Below are 22266 nucleotides of genomic sequence, written 5' to 3' on the forward strand. Positions count from 1 at the left end.
ATCAAGTCCACGTTGGTCCAAACCGCCACCATTTTTAACCTGGACCACTCAGAGTCCCACAGCCTTGCCTCTCCCGTTTTGCACTCTCCAGTGAATCCTCTGGATAATGCAAGAGGGACCATTTAAAAAGATTCAGCAGACCTAGTTACTCATCTGCTAATAACCTCCAGGGGGTTATTGCATATAGAATAAAACTCTACCTCCTTCTTTAGCTTTCACTCTGTTTTCCTGGACCCCATGATATGCTTGCTCACACTCCAGATGAATTTGGATGCTCTCTGATTCTTGAACACATCAAGTTTATTCCTGCCTCAGGACCTTTGCACATGTGATCCTCATTGCCTGGATAGATTTTTTCCCCTCTAGACCCATAAAGTGTTGCCTTTGTGTCATTTTTCTTTCAAAGTTCCCTCTCTGCGTGATTTGTTTCACTGGGCACTAGAACTTCATAAACTTTTCTCCCAACATCAAAGCTCCTTTCCAGCTGTCAATTCCTCATGTTCTTGCCTGAGGGCTGTGCTTACTCTGGCCTTGATGGCTGCTGATGGTTTGGCCTGGTAGAGACAACCCCACATCAAGAACTTGTCGGAGATCCTTGAACAGAGAGGTTCAAGCTCCAACTCTGCTACTTACTTGGTTTGTGGTCATGCCTCATTTTCTTAATCTATAGAATATTGATTTTTTTTCCCTCCCAGGGTTCCGGGGGAGGACACATGGGCTAACAGAGGTGAAATGTTTTATAAACTGAAAACTCCTTTGCAAGGAGTTTATTAATTAGCGCTCAACACATAGTTATTAAATAGTGACTGCATGCCGGACAGGCCTAGACTAGGAACCCAAGGGGCGTATGTGTGCCTGCCTTTGAATACTGGGGGGAGTGCATGCAGTGCTTCATTCAGCTCACGGAGGCAGGCCAGACACAGCCTGGGTTTGAACCTGGCACCTGGCGCTCAACAGCGTGATGACTTTGGGAAAATGACTTGATGTCTTTTATGTCAGTTTCATGCTTTAGAAAATGGGTTTCACAACACCTTCTAGAGTCGTTGTGAGGATCAAACAGGTTAATCTAGATAAAAGCCCTTTAGAGGGTACTCCACAGATAGCAGGGATGAAGTCATCGTTAGTTATCAGAAGGGAAGGCCAACTGATAAGCCTTACTCCCCACTCTTTACTCCCTGTCTACTCCTTTCCCATTCAAATTCTGCCCAGGGCTCCAGGCTTGGGTCAATCCCCAACTCACTACAAACTAGACGCCTCCCACCCCCAAGCCTCCTCGTCCCCAGTGTGAGTCTGAAACGGCAGTGTCTGCTTTCCCATCCGTCTTCCTTGTAAATATTTGAGTTGTCTGCCCCAGCCTCACCATATGTCCCGGGTCACAGAAAATTGCCAATAAATGCATCAGACAAAGGACTTTATTGTGAAAAGGCGGCTTTCTTCATGGAGGTTCTCTGTGGGGTTAGAGCACACCTGCTCCATGGCAGGGTTAACAAGTAATGTTTGATGAGTGTTTTCAAGATGTTTTCTTATATTTCAGGAGCAAAGCTGAAGGAGGGATGGAAATCCCTACCAGGACCCCATGGGCATGGGAGCTCCAGCTCAGACTCGCCAGCTACTGAAATGGAGACAAAGAACGGAAGAGGCCAGGGAGGTGGATGGTGCCAAGAGGGGGAGAAGATTGTGGCAGGGATGAAGGGCAGGGAGTGAGGGGAGGGGTGAGGGAGGCGCTGACTGGTGCCCCACCTCTGACAGGGGCCTTACACTTTATTTTATTCCATTCCCAAAATAAGCCCTCCGAAGTGAGAATTATAAATGGATTAAAATTGACGGCGCCATGGAGACAAGAGCTTTGCTTTTTCATTTTATTTTGTTTGATTAGTTTACTTTATTGGTCATTGTGGTTTCTACAGCACATAGAACAATACCTGGCATGTAGTAGATGCCCAAGAAATATTTGCTGGATGGATGATTAAAGAATGAATGAAGTGAGTAACGAAGGCACCAAGACTCAAATACACTCGCCTCCAAAGGATTTACACAAATGGCCGATATGCACAGGAAAAGATGCTCAACATCACTTACCACTCGGGAAATGCAAACCAAGACCACAGTGAAATACCACCTCCCACCTACCGGGATGGCGGCTATTAACAAAAAACAAAATCCAGAAAAGAACAAGTGTTGACGAAAATGTGGAGAAATGGGAACCCGTGTGTATTACTGGCAGAAAAGAAAAGGGGTGCAGCCGTGGTGGAAAACAGAATGTTTTGAAGGATGGAGGTTCTTAAAAAAAAAAAAACAGATTGTTATGTGACCCAATTATCCCATTTCTGGGTATATATCCCCAAAGAATTGAAAATAGGGACAAGAACAGGTATTTGTATGCACAGGATCATAGCAGCTTTATTCACAATGGCCAAAAGGTGGAAGTAACAAGTGGCAATCAGCAGGTGAATGAATAAACAAAATGTGGTCTATCCGTAGAATGGAATATTATTCTGTCCTAAAAAGCAGTGGGGAGGGATTCTGACCCAGGCTACAGCATGGAGGAACCTTGAGGATGTGATGCTAAATGAAATAAGCCAGTCACAAAAGGATAAATACTATGAGGTACCTAGAGCAGTCAAATTCATACAGAGAGAAGATGAATGGGTGGTTGCCCCGGGGTCTGGGAAGGGAGAATGGGGAGTTGTTGTTTAATGGGATAGAGTCTCCACTTTGCAAGATGAAGAGAATTCTGGAGGTGGGCGGTGGTGATGGTTGCATAACAACGTGAATGCATTTAATGCCACTTAGACATAGTTCAATAGCAAACTTTACATAATGTATACTTTACTGCAATATAAAATTTAATTAAAATTTTAATATGTTTTGGCTTAAGAGAGAGAAAAAAAGCTTTAAGAAGTTGGCGTTCTGCCGCATATCACAATACTCATCTTCGGGAGCTGTGGAGTTGTCTTGGGGGCTATGAAGGGGTCTCAGGCTCAGATGGACAAAGGGGAGGAGAGGGAGTGAGAAACAGGTTGGAAGTAGCTGGGCAGAGGCTGAGGAAAGGAGGCTGGGCAGTGCAGGGCAGATGGGCTGTTAAAGGGCAGGTGACCAGCCGGGTGGAGCCCAGGGCCAGTGGATGTCCTCACAGCGTCTCCCCACGCCCTGTGTGCTACTCTACGGACCCAGGAAGTAAAGCCATAGTAGAAAGCTTTCAGTTTCAGGTGACAAGATACTATTTCTAAGTAGTATCTTGAAATTCTACCTTAGTATGTAGTCTTTGTTGTCTTACAACAAAGAATCCATTGGATCTCGTGATGAAAGCATCGAGGGATAAGTGGAGTTCAGGTACAGCTGGACCGGGGCGTCTGCCTTGTGCATTCCATCTCTCCGCCTTTCTTTCATCTCTTCTGGCTCAGTTAGTAGGAAGGCTTTTCTCTCCTAATGGCCGAGATGGCTGCCATGAGCTCAGGTTACATCTTACAGGTCAGGCACTCTAGAAAAACAAGAGGGAGCTCGAAGGCTTCTAGCAAACCTCTCAGCCCACCCTCTTGTTAGCCTGACCTGGTCATTGTGACTGTCTTTGATTCAAAGCGTGTCCAGGAGAATGGAAATCTCTGGGTGGGCCTGCCCTGGTCTCACGCTCACTTGTGGAGGTAGGGATGGGGTCAGCCCAATCCCAACTACGGGGACTGAGAATGGGGGATGGGTGGGTGGTTCTCCAGAGGAGAAGCCAATCGCCATTTCCACAAATGGGGGATGTGTGCAGGGCAGGGAAAGACATCGAGGCTTTTCCATGGGCTCCTTCCTTCTCGGACCTGTTGGAACAGATGCCTGAGCTCAGATAGAAGAATAAGGCAGTTGCCAGCGGACAGTAGAAACACATTCTCTGTAGTATCTGAGGAATGAGGGGCAGGGCTCCCGTGAACACATCCCTCTGCAACCTGGCACTGCCCCAAGAAGCTGTCCCCAGGCACGCTGTGATTTGGTTGCATGCCCACACCCGCCCTGACAAGCAGCCCACTCTGCCCCAAGAAGCCCAAAGGGCTGCACTGTCCTCTCTCTGGCCAAGAGGCTGGCATTTGGCAGAGCCGCCCAGCACTGGCAGTGGAGAGCTTCTGAGGGTCCGTGCCAGGTGGTGTGACCTAGTGGCACTGAGTGGCATTGGGATGGAGAAGCAGGGCCCGAGTGCCTGGGCTGAGACATACAAGGGCCTTTGCCAGCCTTGGGAGAGGGGAGGTCAGCTCTACTCTGACCCCGGCGGCAGGAGAAACTCGGATCTACCCCCAAGTGGGGCTGGAGGGGACAGTAAGAGCAGGCAGGGAGAGGTAAGAAGGGGAGGCTTGAACCTGCCCGTCCCCACCCCCCGCACTCCTCTCATGTGGGGAAGACCCCTGGCCACCCCTCCTCGGCCCATTCTCTCTTCTCACTTCTCACAAGGGCATTGATTTGACAGTCGTCCCCCAGAAGGGTAGGGGGGAAGTGGGTTGGAGACTGGCCATCCTCTGTGATCCTCTTCTGTCCCACAGTGACAGTGCTCCCTACTTCTCACTGGCCTCCTGGCTGTGCAGAGTGAGGACTGCCTTTCCCAGCCTCCCTGTTGTCTTTGTGTCCTTGTGACCAGCCTCTGGCCAACCAGACTGAGCAGAAGTGGTGAACACAACTTCCTTCTGGGGTCCTTCATCATGTCCCTTCCTCGGGTGGTGTCCAGGTGTGACGGGGGCCCATCATAGGCCATGGGGTAAGGTAGGTGCCCTATGGATGGGGGAACCAGGGGACCGAGGAGCCTGGCCCCTGACTACGTTTCAGCGAGGAGCTTCCCTGCTACATGCATGAGAGAGAGAAATCACCTTCTACTGTGTTTAGGCCAATCTTGTCCTGGGTCTCTGCAGCCACACATCTACAGCAGCTAAAACAGGGGTGGGCAGAGAAGAATCCAGAGAATTTCCCTCAACCATGCCAATGCCCTTTAGGAGAATGACGTGAAGACCAGACCCCGGGGACACAGGGCAGGAAAGAATCGAGTCTAAGCTCTGCCCATCCTTCACCAGGTGCAAATGATTTGCCCTCTCTGGGCCCGGCACTGTCCCCAGCTCAGAGATCAGGCCGTGGGACAACCCATCCCAGCCCCTCCCCTCGTGCTGTGACATTCCTAGTGTGGGAAGACAGATGATAAACAGGTGATAAAAGTAAAGATGCTATTTTCTGAGAGCGGTAAGTCCCCGGAAAGACTCAGACGGGCACTCTGGTGGGAGGGGCCGCTTTAGTCTCCGTGGTCGGAGGAGGTGACATTGGAGCTGAAACCTATGTGCTGAGAAGGAGCTACACGCACGGAAGGGCTACAAGGAAAGGTGAAGGGACAGCAGGCACAAAACCCAAGAGGCATGACCAGCTTGGCAGGAGTTCGTAAGAAAAAGCTTGCAATGGTGAGTGTTAGCGTAGCGTGCTTACCATGTTAGGCTGTCTGCTGAGTGCGCGTGTGCGTCACCTCACGTGACCCCCCAGCCCAGACACTGGCTTGGTGACCGCCCTCCTTGTTTTACAAAGCATGGAGCTGGGACCCAGCTGTGAAGTAAACTTGCCCTGCGTCCCATCGCCGCCAAACAACGGAGCCGGACACTGGACGCTTCTCCCATTTTGCTGCCAAACCTTAAATCTTTTGGTGGATTGAAAATGTGGTCAGGGCCAGTGAGGAAAGGGCCTGGCTCTGGCGCTACCTCACCCCCAACCCGTAGGCCGGTTGACTGGCATCACTGATGAATCAGAAAACGTTGCTTGTTCTTTCATGAACACCCTTGCCTAAAAGCGGGGCTGGGAATACAGAACTTTTCTCTTGTTCCTTTTTTCTCCAATGGAAGTGGCCTCGAAGTCCTAGCTCCAGGACACATGGCTCATTCCCTGATGAATGGCCACTGAGTGCCCGGGGTGAGCCAGCCCTCCTTTTAGGTGGAATTAAAAGTTGAATGAACCACAGGGGCACCTGGGTGGCTCAGTGGTTGAGCGTCGGCCTTCGGTTCAGGGCGTGATCCTGGAGTCCCGGGATCGAGTCCCATGTCGGGCTCCCTGCATGGAGCCTGCTTCTCCCTCTGCCTGTGTCTCTGCCTCTCTCTCTGTGTGTCTCTCGTGAATAAATAAATACAATATCTTAAAAAAAAAAAAAAGTGAACGAACCACAGATCTCATCTCCCCCAAGGATCTTGGGGCCCATCCCTGCCGAGCCTCTGTGGCTAGTATTTCCTGGAAGGGCACTATCTGAGCAGAAGAAGAATAAAAGAATGAGGGCTGAGGAGCACATCCCTGTTGCAGAGAGTTCAAAGAAGACCGGTGCATGGTGAATAAAACCATTGATGCCCTTCCCCGCACCCTGTTTTCCACTCACCCCATCTTCTTTGCCTGAAAGTCAGCCACCCTGACACTTTGCATCCGTCCCTGCAGAGGTGTTCTTGCAATGCTCTCAAGGGTTGGCGATCCCTTGCGTTCCATTTGTGGGCCTCTGATGGTTTTAACTCCTCATTTTCAAGTCCTGCTGATTCTAATTCCTAAATATTTTGTAGGACCGCCCCCTTCTCAGCCTTTCGGCTACCATGGCCCAGGTTCAGGTCTCTGTTGCCTCTTGCTGATTCCCATTGGTCTTCTTGGTCTCCAGTCTTGTCCTAAAATCCCAGCTCCAGGATCCTGCTGGAGAGATCCTACAGCAAGGCAAATTGGACCATGGAAGGTTATACTGGAGAATTTTTGAGGCTGCCCAACCTGCGTGTGGAGAGTTTCCCCTGACGCAGTTCCCACCTCTCCAACGGCATCCTCCCAGCCTCCCTTCCTGCAGGGGCTGTCATGTGACTTGAGTTTCTCCAGTCAGATCCTCTCATTTGAGACTACACTCAGGAAGGGAAGAAGCAGGGAGAATTGAGTTTTTGCTCAACATGACTGTGGAGGCCTCCGGTCCTTTGAGGGGAGCGCAGTGCACTTTCTGGTTTCCAGCGCCCCGAGGTCAGGTGCAGCTTCCGGTTGTGTATTTCCTGCTCTTGGCTTTCTGATTCTTTGGAAAATTCTCTGTGCTGCATGCTCTCTTTTAAGTGACTTCAGTTTCTAATAAACCAGTCAGAGTGGAGTTTGTCGGTTGTGGCTAAGAAGCTTGCCTGCTACAAACCCCATCATTCTCCCACCTAAATGGCACCCATTGCTTCCCCACCCACCTCGCCCTGCAGGTCCCTCTGCAGCTTCACGCCTGGCGCCCCAGCTCACATTTTGTACTCCAAGGGTACCCCAAGCCTGGACTCCTGGCTTCTCATCCCCTTACCCCATTCTGTGCACTGGAGTTTTCATCTTCCTATAAGCTGTGATGCACACCCACTTTGCAGAATAGCAAGCTGAGTCTCAGTCATATAGTCACATGTTTACCAGAGCCACAACTGGAACTCGGATCCCCACTGAACACCAGACGTGATCCTGATGTGGAGAAGCAGTTGACATCCCTCAGCCATGTTCAGCCGAGTTCCCGTCTCCTTTTAGGCTGAATCCAAGGCCTTCTCAGCATCCTCTCCCCCCCTAATGTCCCTCCACCTGCAGTCCACCCCCTCACCATGCTGGGCACTGTGACTCATGCCCTACCCAGGCCAGGCACCATCTCACGTTCCCTCCTTTGCCTGGAGAACCTTCCTGTCCCTGGACTATGTCCCTGTCCCTTTGGTCTAGTGGTGAGATCACAGGCTCTGAGGCCAGATTCCCTGGGTTCAAGTCCTGGCCCTGCCTCTCCCCATTCACCTGAGATCGGGCAAGTCATCCAAACTCTCTGTGCCTTGGCTGTCCCCTCTATAACCTCGCCTGATGATGGTGACCCTCTTACCATCATTGGTGTGTTGTGTGGAATCACTGGGTAAACTCGGCTGAGTAAGCGCACGGTAAGTGTTAGCTACTATTATCTTCATCATCACCATCTGGCAAAGTCTGTGTCTGCCTACTTCTCGTGACTCCTCTTCCCCTCCCCAATGGGGAGAATTCACTGCTTCCCAGTCGGGGCCCCAGGATGCCCTCATCCAGTCCTTACCTGGAGCACATCCCACACCTCCTTTGAATCCTAGAGGGAGCAGAATCTGGAGACAGAGGCCCCGGGTGCAGACTTGGCTCTAGCTACCGATTAGCCAGCCGTGTGACCTTGAGCCAGTGGCCTGACTTCCCTGTGTATGCCTCAGTTTCCCAGGGGAAATAACAATGCTAAAAGGACACACTTCATTGAGTAGATGTGGAGACCAAACAGATTAATGCTTGAAACAGTGTCTGGCACGTGGCGAGTGCTCAGTAAAGAGCTCTCATTAGTTGTTTGCTGTCTGTCTTGCTCTCTACACCGTGAGCATCTTAAGGGCATGAACCAGGGTTTATTTATCTTTGTGTTCTTGGCACCGTGTACAGTGCCTGGACGTGGTAGGTGCCATGTTCGTGCCCCGTGCTTGCAAGTCTGGTCTCATGTCAGTTATTTTTCCATACCTCCTGCCCGAAGGGCACTGTTTCAGCCTGAAAAAGAAAAAGAGTGTTTTCTTCCAAGCGGTCCCCTTTGGGCTGTTGGCTCAGGAAAGCCCCAGAAGACCGAGGGCATGGGGGAACCGATCAGCTGTAGGGGACTGGCACTTCTCAGCGGGGCCTCAGGGACCACCTGCGCTTGGCTGGGGGGCATTTAGGATCTCATTTGGAGGCATTTGGAGGGATGCTGCATGCAGAGCGCCACAGCATATGCTGTCTCCTGGGTGGTGCCAGATGGTGGGGACTTGGCTAGATTCCCTCTATATCTGTGAGCCTGCTGACCCTTTCAGTGGCTCCAAAATGCAAAAGAGAAATTATAACGGTGCTTTGAAATGACAGGAGCTGGAAAGCCGTGACAAGCTTGGCAACGAAGGAACATGCCGTTGTTGCTGGTGCTTGACCATACGATTCCAGCCTGCGTCACGGCCATCCTGGTTAGCTGTCTGCTTTATTCAATCTGACCACCACGCAAAGGATCTGGAGTGGAACAGTGGTTAGGAGATCAGGCCCCGGAGCCCCACTGCCTGGGCTCAAATCCCAGCTTCTCCACTTAGCATTTGTTCGAACCCCTGGCAAACACGTTTAGTTCTCTGAACCTCAATTTCCTTATCTGTAATATGGGAATATTATTGCTATAACAGCAGAAAAACATTTGGAATCAGCAATGCTGTTTGCCTCGGTATCAGTACGACCACAGCTAACTCTTCCGTGGCACTTACCATGCGCCACAGATTGTTCTTTCCGTGTATTATGTTATTTAATCCTTACAACCACCTCACAAGGGAGGTGCTAGTATTATCTCTGGTTTTAAAGTAAGCAAGGTTTTAGGGGCGTTTAAACCACTCATTCAAGGTCATAAAGCAAGAAGTTGGCAGAAACAGGAATCCTAGTTCGGCAGTCTGGCCCACGGTCCACGTTCTTACCATCAAGCTGTGAGCCTGACAAGCGACACAGACTTAATCAAAGACTGGCAAAGTCTTGCCCTGAAGCGAGTGCTATGATCTACTCTGGAATACTAAAGAAAGCCCTGTACGCAGTAACTTAAAACAACCAGATGCTATCAGCCTAGTTAGCTGATGATGATCAATGCATCTTTTTTTTTTTTTTTTTCCTCAAATACAAAGCATCCATTTGGATGATTTTGGCTGACCCGACTCCACTCATTTTCAACAAGGATGACTTCAGTGATTATTATTTACCCAGGAGTTGAGGCAGCTGCATTGGGCGTAATACAGTGGCTCAGGGATAGCGTTAAGGAATCTGGGTCTCTCCCGCTTTCTGTTCTGGGATCTCTGGGACATGAGCTTTGTCCTCAGGCCAAGTCCCCTCCTGACAACGAGCTGGCTGCCCGCAGTTCCAGATGTGAAGAATGTCTGAAAGACAGGAGACAGGAGAGGTTGCCCATTCTCGGTGTTTTCTTAGAACTCTGGAATCCTTCGCTGGAATCTTCCGGAAGGCTTCCCCTCAGGCTGCCATGACTGGTCATCCGGAGTTGGCTGGACGGTGGAGAAGCAGCAGCCCTGGTCTCCGCGCCGTCTCTGTGTGCCTCTGCTCTCCTCCACTTGCTCCTGCCGTTCCTCCTGCACGAATGCCTGTCCCATTCCTCAGCACCACTGTGACAAACCATCAGTATCATTTAGGACTCTTTTCAGTTGCAAGTAACAGGAAGCCGACTAAGGGTGACTTAAATGAAGATGGGTTTGTTTTGCTCACATCACCAGCAGCCCAGAGGCAGGCAGTGCGGAGCCAGTGTGGATCAATCACTCGCATTCGGGGGCCCGGCTCTTCCGTCTCCCGGCTCTGCATCCTCAGTCAGCCACGGGCTCATCAGCCTCCGATCCTAAAGGGGCGGCTTCCCCTCCAGGCGGGAGGGAGGGAAGAGGAGCTGGGGGGCTCCTCTGGCACGGAAGCCGCAGGCCATTCCTGAGAATGCAGAATCTGTTTATGTTTCCTTGGCCAGAGGGGGTCATGTGGCCCCATTGCTGCAAGGGGGTCTGGGAGAGGAGGTGTCTCAGCTGGGGCGGCGCTGCTTGAACAGAGTCCGGCCCGATGGCTGGGGGGGACAAGTGGACACTTAGAAGGCACCTAGCAGCATCCGCCACACTCTCCTTCACAGCTCAGCCTGCAGCCCCACCGTAAATGCACCCCACTTACCCCATGTCAGTGGGCTGCGCCCCACTTCTGAGATAATAAGGTGAAAAAGAAGAGGAAAAAGGATATCATGAAATACCCGACGTGTGTCTTCTCGGCCATTCCTCCAAGCTCTCTCAGGCCATGTTGACCTCACGTCTTTGTCGGTCAGGGGAACCGAGGCTCAGAGGGTGTCATGAGGGGCCCAAGGTCACAGCTAGGTGTGGCCCTCGGCAGGCCTGGGAACCTGGGGTGCATCCCGCGCAGGTGCACCTGTCTCCCGCTCCCCGAGTCCCAGGGCACTCGTGTCCACCTGTCTGCCGCCCCTCCGGGTACACCCCACATCCCTCAGGTCAGGAGCAGAGCCTCTGGGGCTCCTGAGCTCCCACGCAGGGGCAGGGGCAGGGCACTCCCATCTGCACCGGCCTCCTGGCTGAGGGGAGGAGGGACCCTGTGGGCAGCCCCCAAGTGCGGGGACCCGAGCTCAGGGCTTCTAACCAGGGAGAGCATTCAGCTCTCAAGCGGGGACCCCGAGCTCCGCCAGATGCCAGAGCAAATGCTGCACATTTTTCTCCTGCTCCTCCCCTCCCCCGAGTCCTGCTGGCGGCCGGTTCACGGGAAGTTGGTTAATTGGAACTGTCCCTGCTGCCCCAGTGAGAAATGGGACGTTGTACACTGTGTCCCCTGGAGAAAGTCTCCCATCTGTTCGCTCCGTGAGGATAATTATGTGTATAAATTATGCACCTCCTCATCCCTCCCCAGCCCGGGTGTGTGTGTGGGGGGGTGTCCTCATGATGAAGGCTCCCGAGTGACCTTTGAGATGGGGGAGTCCCACGAAACCGGCTCCTGTCTCGGCCATCTGCCCTGAGCACCACGGCAGTATCGATTTTCTATTCGAGGGGCGGGAACTAGACATTTATTTTGAAATATTTTCTGTAATGAATCTGCGATTTGGGAAGGGTGCCTCTGCGATTATTACTGTTGAACTTGACGTGACTTCCAGCAGCAGAGAAAGTCACGGACTGTCCCTGGGTTTGCTCTTACCTCCTCCTACCAAGAGGAAAGAAGCCAGGCTGAGCCGCTCAGGAGATGAAGCAGGTGCTGCCACCCAGGCATGTGGCAGTCTCTCCCGATACCCCGGCTGCAGACGGTGTCACGCAGGATCTTCTCTGCCTGGGAGTGGGGACTTCTGGAAGGAGTCTGCTCACTGCACCGAGCAGGGGTAGTGCCCTGGACAGTATACTTCCTCTTCTAGGAACCTCAGTGCTCCCCGCTGCGGAATGGGAGGAGGGGATTTGGTTTCAGTTACCCCGTGGTAGGGAGATAATGGGTTTCCCGCCAGATGTCTGCGTCCTCATCCTTGGAGACTGGAGATGCTGGGTCACACGGCAGAGGGAAATTCAATCGCTGATGGAATTAAGTTGCTAATCAGCTGACCTTCAAAGGGGGAGCCGGCCCTGGGTTATCTGGGTGGGCCCAGTGTCATCAGAAGGGTCCCTGCCAGTGGTTGCAGGGGGGCAGGGGAGGGAGAGCCAGAGGCACGGCAGCTTGAGGAGGACTCAGCCTGATGTCGCTGACTTTGGAGGAAAGGGGCCACCAGCCTTCCTTGGCGGAAGGTGGAAAAATTGAGGACACCGAGTCCTCTAAGCATAGCCCAGCCCACACTTCAGTTTCAGACCCTCCAGACCCACCGGGACCCAGGCCACCAAAGCCAGTCCTTGCAGAGTGCGTAACACACACACCAGGCAATTCGAGGAGCTTTTCATGCGTTCTTCACTGCATCTCTAGAGGACCCTGAAAGGCAGGGATGGTTATTGCTTGACACATTTGACAAATGAGCAAAACTGAGGCCCAGAGAAAGAGCAGGGGGTTCCAGCCGGGGCTCCAGCCCTTTGAATCACCAACCTGTCTGCATTCTCTGTGCACATGATGCCATTTCCTCAGTTTGATGTACGGTGCTGTGCAAATGCAGCATCCAGTTAGGGAGGCGACAAGTCCCACTTTGCCCAGAGTCATCATTAATGGTGCCCCACTCATGCTCAGCGAGGATCTAGTTTGGGGGATAAATCACATGGTCCCGTGGGGTGCTGAGCCCTCCCCCCACTCCTGGTGCTGACTCAAGCTTCCAGCAAGAGGGTGGAGGCAGATGGATAGGGTAGAGCCAGCGGGGCTCCAGGAGCACGTAAAGCAGCCCTGGGATTGTGTGACTTGCCTCGGAGCCCCGGTTACAGGACCATTTTGTTCTGTGACCCTCGGAGAGACAAGAGCCCACATGATCGGCCCCCAGCCCCGGGCTGACATTTCCTCTGTCTTCATTTTTGCAACTTTCCCCCAACACTTACCGGCTTCTTTGAGGGTCCCCAAGCTCAATCAGGCACAGGTCTGGCTCAGGATTTTTGCTCTGATCCACAGAAATCACCCCGTTTCCTCATAGAGCTCTAATTTGTGCTCAAATATCTACTTTGCAGAGAAGCCTTCCTGAGCACTCTGCTTAAAATTGCAGACTATTCTTCCCCAAACATAACTCCTTTGTTTCCCTTATTGTGCTTCAGAAATCCTAGCACAATCTGACATATTATATATGTTACTTATTTATCCTATTTATAGTCTGTCTGCCCCACTACGTGCAAGCTCTGGAGGACCGGGGGTCTGTCCTTTCTAAAGGACTGCTGTATCCCTGGTACCGGCCACAGCATCATCTGCCATACAGTAGGCACTCGGTGAATGAATGAATGAATGAATGAATGAAGTCAGGAAATGATATCTTGGCCTAAGTTCATAGACTTGAGAAACAAATTAATTTGAGAGTTTCAGAAGAAAATTTCTCATTTTTTGTTCCACATTCAATAAACTTTTCCTTACTTTCTACATTTATTGTCCTGTTTACAAATGCTCCCAATATTATGTAAACATTCATTTATTTCTTCCAAGACTGAAGTTTTCTACATTTAATTCACCCATGCAACTGGAATGTGTTTTGATGTATGTAATGAGATACGGGTTGGATGTAATATTTTTATCTAGATCATTAGGCACTTTCAAAATGGTCTGACTATCCATTTATTGAAGAATCTTCCTCCAAATAATGGAAATGCAAACTTTGTCACATTGCAAAATCTTACATCGATGTCGGGCTTTTCCTGAACTTTCTATTAAGCTCTGCTGCTCTGTTCCCAATCAGCCCCACACTTCAGTTATTACACAATTCAATGTGTGAGAGTACCTGGGAGAGCTAATGCCATACTTTCTTTTCTCAAAAAAAAAAAAAAAAAAAAAGAGAAACAACAACAACAACCAAACAAACCTTTATGACTTAATTTTCTAAATTCACTTTAGACCATTTTCCTCATGATACCTTTGGGGAGCTTCATGGTTTATAGATTGAAAAAAGAGGCAGTAAATATCTAGTCAATATTAACTCTATCTAGGAATACACTATGTACCTTTTTTTGTGCTATGTATCTTATTGTTTCATTCTTTTCATAGTTTTATTCATATGGATCCCAAGACTTGTAACATTTAAGCGTCCTATGTCATCGTCATCGCTATGGAAAATTGGACTTATTTCTGGTTTGGGTTTAACTGTCCATTCTTAATACAGAGGGCACATTAATTTGTGCATTTGTTCCATCAATCCTTGTCATTATCCTTGTATCAACACCAAATCTGGTAGGTCAAGTTCCTCTTAAATTCTTTTCCTTTGCAACAAACTTCAAGGTTTTCCATATCCTTCTCTTTATGGGAATGTTGTCACTGACTTGCTGGGCTGCCTGAATATATGCGGATTTTGTAGCCCATCGGACTTCTGGACACAACTATAATCTCGGAAAGTTCTAGTTGGTTCTTAGAGGTCTTCTCTAAGTAGGTGGTCCACTGATGCTTTGTTCAAATCCTATGCCTCTAACTGTTTGTCGAAGTATCTGGGTGTTAATCACGTGCTGCCCTTTGACACTGTCCTGGTCACTATCCTGGGCATGACTCACTCCTCTCTTTCTGTCAGCAAGTCACACGTTTACCTCTCACCTCCACATCTTGATTGTGAGGTTCTGTGCTTCTGGCCCTGACTTGCCCACACTGCAGACTTCTAGTCCGTAACTACTCGCTTGATCAGATCAGAGAACAGAAGTGTGAGCTGATGTCTTTCTCTCGTGTATTGAAAGAGCTCTGAGTCAATACATGTCCCGGGGATTCTTCAAATCATAGGCTGAGATTTGGCTAAAGGAGTTGCCCTTGTGAACACCAAGTCTCATTCATACAGGACCCATGGTGCCCCCGGCGATGTTCTAAGGACCTCAGCCATGGTAACTCTTGTGATCCTCACAACAGTCCTATGAAACAGGTACCATTGTTGTACCCCTTTTGCATATGGGGCTTCTACTACACAGAGGGTTAGGTCACTCATCCAAGGTAATGTAGTTAGAAAAATGATAGAGGTAGGATTTGAGCCAAGGGAGTATGTCTCCAGAGGTCATGCTCCTAACCACCATGTGCACCTCCTCCAGGAGGGTGGCTGGCATAGGTTTCCTTGTTCCTTCATCAATAAAACGTGCTTAGATAACTGCCAACTTTGACCTTTTGAGTGCCAGGCAGTTTCCATTCCACCGACTGGACCCCTCCAATCTGTTGTAGTCTCCATTTCATTCTGTTGTCTCCAAAAACAGCCCGCATGACCTGGAAAGCAAGGTTTCCCCATTCCCCAGGGCCCCACCTCTCAGGCACCAGCTGAAGACATTGTATAATGAGGTGGTGTTTACTTGGCCACACCAGGGCCTGGTCCCCCTATAATGTGGATGATGACATCCACAGTGTTCAGCAGTGAGGAAGAATGGCTGCATCCTTGTTCATAGGGAGAGGATGCCCAGCAGAAGGGCCCTGGCTGTGACTGCAGACCCCCATTTCCTGCTGGAGGATAAACAAGTGGCACACGGTCTAGTGATGTGACTGCAGAAGGAGCTGACCCCACCAGCCACTCTAGTTCTCCTGAGAGTCCTACCTGGAGTGATTTTTCTAATGGTTCTGATTTCCTGTTGTAGAACACTGGAGATAGTCGGGGGTCTCGCTGGTTGATGCCTCTAGCTTCATGGCTTGGATAATTGGAGATGTCTGACATCTCCCTCTGGGTGCCCAGGAGTTTGGTCCAGGGTGGTGATAATGCAGGCATAGGTCTTCTTCCTCATAAGGGTCAGTGCTGATGGAGGCCAGCAGCTGTTCTATGTCTGCAGCTCCCAGGCCACAGCCAACCTGGACCATTGGAGGGTCACAGAGAAGATAGGATCTCAGAGATCAGAGTCTTACATCCGTGTTTCTGTAGACAAGCTAGAGGCTCAAGTGTGATTTACTCAAGATCATACAGTAAACCCAGGTCTGGGTTGATTAGGGAGGGGCTCTTCTTCCCTCAAGACTACCCATATGTCTCCCTGGGAGATCTTCTCTAGCTGAAGGCATTAACATCTCTTCCACTGGGGCTGACACTCCTCTGGGCTTCCAACCAGTGCACTCAGCGGCCCAGACACACCAATGTAACCTGTGTAAATTGAGACTCTAATACCTCCCTCTCAATCTGTATCTTCTTCGCTCTTCTCCATCTCAATCAATGGCCAGGCGAGCCTTCTAGTTGCTCAGGTCCCAAAACTGGGAGTCATCTCTACCTCCTTCCTTTCTCTCTTAAGCCCTGTCCAACCCATCAGGAGGTTGTGTGGGCTTGATTTTTGGAAGATATCCCGAGTCCCATCACTTTTTGCCACCTCCACTGCTGCCCCCGCTCCCGTCCAAGCTGCTGGATCTCACACCTGTTTCTACAATGGCCTTCTTGCTGCCTCTTACCTCCTGCCCTCACCCTGCCCTCCTCACCCCATCGCAGCAGTCTGGGTGATGCGCGAGTCCTCTGCTCAAAACCCTTCATTGATTTCTCATCTCATTCGGAATGAAAAGGGAAAAGAAAGCAGTGGACCAAGAACTGGCTCTGGTATCAGCTTCATCCTTCTGAGTAGAAAAATGGGAAAATTTCTCCTGTTTAAAATGGTTAGAATGGCTATTGTAAGAGGTCAAGGGGTCAACAGTCCATGGGTTCCCCCAACTCTCCTGCATTTCCTCCTTGACTCCCCACCTAGAACTGTCCTTCCTGATCCTCCCTCCTGGGGCCCCAACCTGAGGGTCTGCTCCCTTTACCCTCATCTTCTTTCTCCTTCCTCAATGGCCCCATCATTCCTCAGGGGCTGTTCTGCTGATGACCAGGTTCCCAGAGATGGCAGAGACACTGGGAGCCTCCTTCTTAAGCCTCTGTCCCAACCCCCAGATCCTGAGACTCTCTGTCAATTTTTACCTAGAAGATTCAAACAACAAACATTACCACCTTCCACCCCAATCCACTTCTCTTTCAGACTCCCCTGCTTCTGTTCAGCCATCGGGTCAGCCACCCAGGCTCAAAGACATTCGAGTCATCTTTGGTACTCCCAGGTGTCAGTTAGGATGCTTTGGGCCACAGCTAACAGCTACACCAACAAATGATGATTTGTAAAAAAAAAAAAAATAAGTGTATTTAGCACAAGATTGAGGAGGGCAGCTTTAGGCATTACATACTCTACTTGTGCTGAGAACAAGGAATGAAAGGGCAGTTCAGGGAGCATCTTCTTTGCACCTGTCCTTTTTGCAAAGATACAGACCTTTTCTAGGAGCTCCATCACACATCCTTTTAGGTCCCCTAATGAGGCCACAAGGAAGCCCTTACTGCAGGGGTGTTGGGAAATATTGGGCACGGAGAGTCAAGATTGGTTTTGACCAACTTATGGCTCTTCCATTTTTCTGAAAAAAACAATCAGGGATTGGTTAGCAAGAAACATGGGGATGGCTGTTGGGTTAGGGCACATCAGTGCCTGCCACACTATCTTCTTTTACCTCCAACATCCTGTCCCCATTTTCTCCTTTCAATACCTCTGTCATCTCTGTTTCATTCCCAACACCAGCACCTTGATTCACACAGCACTGGCTCTCACCCTCAATCATAATATTTGCCTCTAACAAGACACCACCACCTCTGGTCAATCTTTTCTGTCCTAAAAGACGAACACCCTATCCCTCAAGTACAATTCTAACTCCATCACTCCAACACCTGATGTCTTTGGTGGCTTCTTCTTATCTACCAAGTTAGATATAAACCTCCTCACACCAAGAGCCAAGGCCTTCCACCATATAACCTCTGACAGAGTAAAATCAGGCGTGTTTGCTGCTAGACTCTGGAGGGGAACTGAGAAAAAGATAAACAACCCTCCTGGCAGCTGGCAGCTGGCAGTTAGGTCATGATGTTCCCAAATCAGCAGAAACAATGCTCACAGAATACAAATATGTTCAGAGAAGGCAATACCATGACCATGTGTGGAATAAGGCAGAAATAGGACACAGAAATGACTGCACATGCCTCTCTTCTGCTAACACGAGTGAAGGCTTCTTTACCACTGAGAACTCTAGCCCTGCTTTGATCTTCCTGCCTCCAGGAGAAGAGTATTTAAGTTACTCAGCCACCAAAGGGTCTCACCTCTTGACCTTGCCTCCTTAATCTCCCAGCAGAGGCTCAAGCCCTACAGAAGCACTTCTCCATCCCTCTTACTGAGATGACTCCAGGCTTGCCGTGGGGGATCTCCTCTGTTGGAACAAGCTAAATAGATGAAACCATGACTGCAGCTAAACTCTCAGCGGTCGTTGGTTGGTAGGATGAACATCATGGCCCAACCCTCTAACTTTATCTCCCTCGGTTCCCCAAGACCTCCTTTATAATTCAGAACTTTTTTTCAGTTTCGCACAGAATTCTGAAAGCCTCTTGGGTCCAGCTGCCATTTTTCAAGAAATATGGAGGATGGAGAGAATGGGTGGATTGTGTCAGCTGACCGTAAGCATGGAACTACCAGAATCCAGATTGTGAAAAACTCTACTGGTCCCATGGTCCAGAGGAATTCTCAGGAAAAGAAGGCATGAAAGGGAAACCCGTAGATTTTAAACACATGCCAAGACCTACCAAATCAGTCACGTAGCCATAGGGTCTGAGAAGGCACCTGGGCTGGTGATGCCATGGAGATGGACAGTGGGGTGTTCACCGTGACTCAGAGGGGTGGCTACTCTGGAGGGAGGGCAGGGCCTTGACTGGCACGTGGCCATGGAGGAGCTTCCGGCAAAGTGCTATTTCTTGACTTGGCCCAGGTTAAAAGGATGTTTGTTTCTAATATTTCGCTAAGCTATACATTTGTGTGTGTTTTTTGGTAACTGGGTTTAATTTTAAAATGAAAAGTTTAGGGGATCCCTGGATGGCTCAGCAGTTTAGTGCCTGCCTTCGGCCCAGGGCATGATCCTGGAGTCCCGGGTTCAAGTCCCACATTGGGCTCCCTGCATGGAGCCTGCTTCTCCCTCTACCTGTGTCTCTGCCTCTCTCTGTGTCTCTCAAGAATAAATAAATAAAATCTTTATAAATAAATAAATAAATAAATAAATAAATAAATAAATAAATAAAATGAAAAGTTTAAAAAGTGTAGCCTTGGACAGGTTGGTTTCTACAGATGAGGATGGAAGCAAGGAGCCCAGTTAGCCAGTCAGGGGCCCTTATAGCATCCCAGGAGAGGTGATGGAGGGGACTTGAACCAAGGTGATAGCATGGAGGTAGGCACTGTGGTTGGATGCTGGGCATTTTGGAAGGACCAAGAAGTTTCACTGCCACATTGGACTGAGCATGAGTGAAAGAGGAGAAGCAAAGTTATGTCATTGTTTCTCTCTCTGCCACAACTGCATACCCCGGTGAACGTGGTGGCCAAACAAAGGCGCGTGTATGGATAGGATGCAGATTTCACAGAGGTGCTAACGAAGCTGTCTTCACCTGCGGGTGGGTAGGCTCTGTCAAGAAAGGGGTGTCCTTTCCTTTGGAGGGATATCATGCCTATCACCGAAGCTCTTAGATGGGATGAGGTGGACAGATGTGGGCAGTTGTTGGAAGCAGCATAGCCCAGAGACATTTTGTGACCCCGGGGAATCTGAAGAGGGCAGAGACTGTCAACCTAACCTGTCGGATTTGTATTGCCTTAGGAATTGTGGCATCAAGACCACCCGCTCCCCATGTCCCCGACACACACATCTATCCTTCTCACCTCTGAAATTCACATTAAACGAGGTGTCCCTTTTGTTGGAGCTCATTATCCATTTGTTAAATCGAACGATCTATCTTGTCTCCTTAAAAATGTCAAGTTCATAAAATAAGGGAGCAAGGCGCGTAAATAATTTAAGGGAAAAGATAGTCAATAACCAGCTCTTTCACATTTGTTTTAGAACATGCCACACCTAGATTCACAAAATAGCAGCGTGCAGATATGTGTCTTACGAAAACTCCTTTTTGGCAGTGAGAATCTTATTTTCCCATTGACTTTTGTTATGATTTCTGACATGTGTAAGTTATCTTCCGCTCCCTCACTAGCTATAGGGTTTTCCCAGGCCTGCCCCCCAATAAGTTATACCATCTTTAAGCCAACATTTCCATGGACCAGGGGAGCTGTTAGCGTCTAGGCCCCTAAGCAGGCATCCTGGTGTCCTGCTTATAAAGCAGCCGTCCATTTGGAGCCACTTTCTTTGCAGGAAGGCTGCCTGCAGCTTTAAATGGGTTCCTCAACCTTGGGTATGGGAAATTTGCAGCCAGCTGCACTAGGAGTGAATTATGATGTCAGTATTCCAGAATTCCTAATGAATTCTCCTGAGCAAAAAAATGCTGTTACTTCACCTCCCCCAAGTCACGTTTCTGGTTGATTAATGAGCAAAGGCACAGAAAAATCTATGGCTTTAGGGGAATAAGGAAGACTGACATCATTTCTGCTTTAAGAAATCACTGTGCCCTAATTATTTTATTTTGTTAAGAAAAAAATTATTTCCTCTTCTATTTATTTATCTCCTCTAGATCCAGCTTCAGAACCCTTGCCCCTCCTCGCCCCGCAAAAAGAACAGATTTGGATCTGTACCCCTCCTTCCACCTTCATCTCTGCTGATTTGCCCCAAGATAGAAAATCCAGCTGTGCCCCGTAGGGGGCAGTTGTCTTAGCTAATTGGGACCGATTTTAAATCCCATCTAGTTTACATGAAATAAACCTGCAACCCCCTGATAAAAGTCACTGCTTCCTGGCTGCAGTGCACAGCCCCAGATGGAAGCTGTGATTGGCTGAGCCCAGCCTGACCCCCTCATGGCCCTTCCCAGCATGGGTGCCAGGCCTCCCACCAGCTGGGGCATCCCGCTGATCCTTGGGGGAAAGTCACTTGGCACAATTATCCTGCTCAATATTGATGCCTTTCGTGGGGTTGCTTAGGCTAATTAAAAGTCACGCTGTGCATGACTTTAATTAGGATTCACATCAGGCCAGGCAAGGCTTTCAAAGGGAGAAGAAACCACAAACTGAACATTCAGAGGGTGGGGGCAGCAGAAAGGGAGGGAGGGAGGGAGGACAGTTTATTTATAACCTTTCCTGCCACATGCACACTGTGAGGCCAAGAGACACGTGTTCCCCTCCTGAAGGGCAGAGGAGCTGGAACTCGTGAGTCCAACATGGCCTGTTTGGTTCCAGTCTCCATAAGCTGGGGCTTCTGGATTTTCTTCCCGTCGCAACAGAGGTTGGCACACTCCACCAAAGACGAGGAAGGGTCCGGGTTTCGGGCTGCAGCTCGCCGCTGACTCTCGGGGTGGTCACGCCCGTGTGGTGCAGCCCCTAGATGCACTTGACCCCTAGACCCGGCGTTGGTTATGCCCAGGAAACAGAACCGCCACTGTCCGGCGAGGCTGGTGCTATTTCCGACCAGCTTTGACCAGTCCGGGTCAAGCGGGTCACACGTGTCATGTGCTCAACCAGAACCTGGCACGCAGGTAGTAGCTATTATGAATACATCCGTTTGCCATGCGTCTTCTCTTATGCTTTCAATTTTTGTGATATCAGAGACTGGATTCATTTCCTGTTTGTATTCTGAGGGTCTAGAAAATGACTGGCTCTTCGTCGTGGCTGCACAAAATGTTTGCTGCTTTGCTCAGGAGGAAATGAGACTCCATCAGAGCCCCATCGGAGCGGGAAGATGCATGTATCAGTGGGAATGCCCTTGGTTGCTATTACAGACCACCTGGCGAACTCTCTCTTGGGCTTTATTTATTTATTTATTAAAAAAGATTTTATTTATTTATTCATGAGAGACAACAGAGAGAGGCAGAGACACAGGCAGAGGGAGGAGCAGGCTCTATGCAGGGAGCCTGATGCGGAACTGGATCCCAGGAGCTCGGGATCATGCCTTGAGCCAAAGGCAGATGCTCAAATGCTGAGCCACCCAGGCGTTCCACATCTCAGGCTTTAAAGACAGTTTCTTGTCTCATGATCAAGCTATCTGGGGCCCTGAGATCCTCGTGCTGGTGTGGCAGTGGTGAGACATCACCATGGATTTTGGGGTCTTCCCACACTTCTGCTCTACCTTCCTCAGCATATCGGCTCTTCATCTGCATGCCTCCATCCTCATGGTCACAGGATGGCTGCCAAGATGTTGATCTCACATCCCTAGAAGGGAGAAAGAGTCAGGGGCAAAAGGCTTTGTCATGAACTTTATCTATTTTTTTTCAGGGTGGGTAGCCCCCAACATAATTCT

General features: G+C 49.7%; 1 long non-coding RNA gene across 1 annotated transcript; it reads right to left on the reverse strand.

Annotated features, from left to right (window-relative positions):
* Positions 1-2878: 2878 nt before the first annotated feature.
* LOC140617901 (uncharacterized) lies at positions 2879-14976 on the reverse strand. The gene is made up of 3 exons (XR_012018045.1): positions 14073-14976; positions 11674-11902; positions 2879-3481 (listed from the first exon to the last, which is right to left on the reverse strand). It is a non-coding gene; the product is annotated as an uncharacterized lncRNA (long non-coding RNA).
* Positions 14977-22266: the final 7290 nt, after the last annotated feature.

Source organism: Canis lupus, chromosome 26 (genome assembly GCF_048164855.1).
Source record: "Canis lupus baileyi chromosome 26, mCanLup2.hap1, whole genome shotgun sequence".
In the NCBI taxonomy this organism is placed as follows: domain Eukaryota; kingdom Metazoa; phylum Chordata; class Mammalia; order Carnivora; family Canidae; genus Canis; species Canis lupus.